At 41.4% G+C, this 2,342-nt stretch overlaps 1 pseudogene; it reads right to left on the minus strand.

Annotated features, from left to right (window-relative positions):
• Nucleotides 1–1,080: 1,080 nt before the first annotated feature.
• LOC146246667 (high choriolytic enzyme 1-like) lies at nt 1,081–1,575 on the minus strand (annotated as a pseudogene).
• Between the last annotated feature and the right edge of the window lie 767 nt (nt 1,576–2,342).

Below are 2,342 nucleotides of genomic sequence, written 5' to 3' on the forward strand. Positions count from 1 at the left end.
AAAATTACCAAGTAAAATCATGAGTCGGGCAAGTGGGATACACATGAAATGATGTGATGTGGCATATGCATTCTGATTAGCCAGTGATCGTGTGGTCTCAGAAGACTTGTTAAAAACTCAGTGTCTAACCTGAAAACATTCAGCCGTGAGCTCATTGTATGTTTAGGCTGCATCACACGGTCAGTTTAACACAATACCAATAATACAGTGTGCACTCTCAAATTACAAATACAAATGCTTCCACATAACAAACCTTGTAAGATCACATTTTGAAGGTTTGTTTGTTCCAATGGGCAACACAGGGCTTTGCTTGTACAGTAATTGGGTCAATCAATGAATTCATACCGCCTCTGTTTAGACTCTACCCTGCAGCCATTGAGCATGGGGTCAGTGCTCTGTAACAAGAACTCATTGATTACTTTGCATGCTTCTAAATGGTCTTCAAGTAAAATATCTATTTATTTATATTTATGATGTCAAACAAAACTGATCATAAAGGGGAAAAACCCATGCCATTACGAGATTATTTACCATTTATATTTTTTCCTTATAAGAGTTGTGACAATGAAATTGGCAGTAAACTGTAAAAACTCCATTTCAATCATTAGCCAAGTGAGTGTTAGGTCAGGTCTATGAGCCAATGCTTTTCCTCAAGGCTTGCTCTTGATGCCAGTAACACTCTGATTGTTCTACCTCTCGGTCCTTCCAGTCTGCGGCCTTACAGCCCCCCGCCCCCACCAGCTGAGGCTACAACCCACCACACAGGGTACAGTGGGGCAACATCAAAGCGCTTGCTTCAGAAGACCCTCTGGGCTATCACTAGCCAAGGGAACCATGGGAGAATATGTCAAAACAGTTCTACAATAATATAATCAAAAACAGAAGACATGGATTTTCTTTTTTTACTATAAAACACAGTGATCCAGCACTGATTAATATTTATATCATCTGATTAATACAACATTACTAATTTATCTAATCTTTAATGCATTGTCATTGTATGGAAAAGTACTGCAAGGGGGCAGATTTCATGAGCAGTAGACTATAGTCCACTCCAAATGTTTCTCCTTTGTTTCCCTCTTAGCAGCTATACAGTTGATTGACCCTCAGTATGTTGGTATTGGACATACCATTTCTCTCTCCAACACTAACGTAGGGGTTGGGGATAGGGATGAGTTATTGATCTGCTTTTGATCAATAACTGCAAAGGATACTCTTCCATAGTGACTTCATGACTGAAGAGTAGTCATAGGGAGTGTTCAGGTTGTTGGTCGTGTGCTTGTCGAAGTTGTAGGTCATTCTGATGTCAATGTCGGCCCAGTTGATCCTGATGTACTGTTCACGGTCACGGTCACTCCTGGTCTGCTCATGCTGGAAGCCCAGGGAGTGGAGGATCTTGTGTTGAACGACTCCAAAGTCAACACGACCGTGGTGGCTCTCAATGCTGAGGTAGTCATGCTCAGTCGTTTGAGGCACAAAGCGAATGCAGGTTTTGGTAGCAAAGGCCCTCAGGGCGGATTCAATTGTCTGCTTCTTGTCGATAGATTAAACATTGCTCTATGTGTAGGCCACCATCCCCAAAGCATAAGAGGCTTTCTCCCATTTGCATTGTCCCTCCTATGCCGTTTACTTGTTTGATTGTTGGTGGCCAGAATCCTGATGCTGATGTCCAACCATAGATCTACATTTGTCTCTCTTCCAGATCTATCTTCCAGGTGAGGACTAACTCGGAAGAGTCCCAGCAGCTGCAGTAGTAGGAGAGACGGTTTTTGTCTTCAGAGTCCGTAAGTTTACTGTGGCCTCTAAGTTGGTTGAAGTTGCTTTGTGCTGAAGCTGGATGTCAGAGTCCAGTCAGTCTTTCATACTGTCCTCTACAGGTGTGTGCTGGGGGATTAGAGGTTTGAGTTGTGGCTACTAATCCTACGTAAATGTCTAAAGATAGCAGTCTGAGACTAGCTCACAAATCAAACATGGTTTAACCAGCGCTGGTCACTTTACATAATGCACCCAATTTAAGTCATCTATTTGTTTACTCTGAGTGTAAGAAACTCAATAAAATGTACACTTCACAATTAAGCCGTGTTATAACCTATCTATCTTTCTTTGTTTTACCGGCTTTCTTGACATTGTTCTCAAAGCTTTCAAATGCTGACTTAATCTGAAACAACTGAATATGAGATTATCTCTTTAAAATCTATTCTCCAATCATGTTTCAAACTTTTGAAATCAGTTTTCAAGATAAGTCTAAGCTGTGAAAGTCCAACAGATAGTTAAGAGGTAGGGAGAAGCTGTATGTTCCTCAGTGTGTCCCTCCGCTAGTATGATGTACAGCTATTGGAGCA

The sequence above is a fragment of the Hypomesus nipponensis genome, chromosome 19 (genome assembly GCF_054491055.1).
Source record: "Hypomesus nipponensis isolate SF chromosome 19, ASM5449105v1, whole genome shotgun sequence".
Lineage (NCBI taxonomy): Eukaryota > Metazoa > Chordata > Actinopteri > Osmeriformes > Osmeridae > Hypomesus > Hypomesus nipponensis.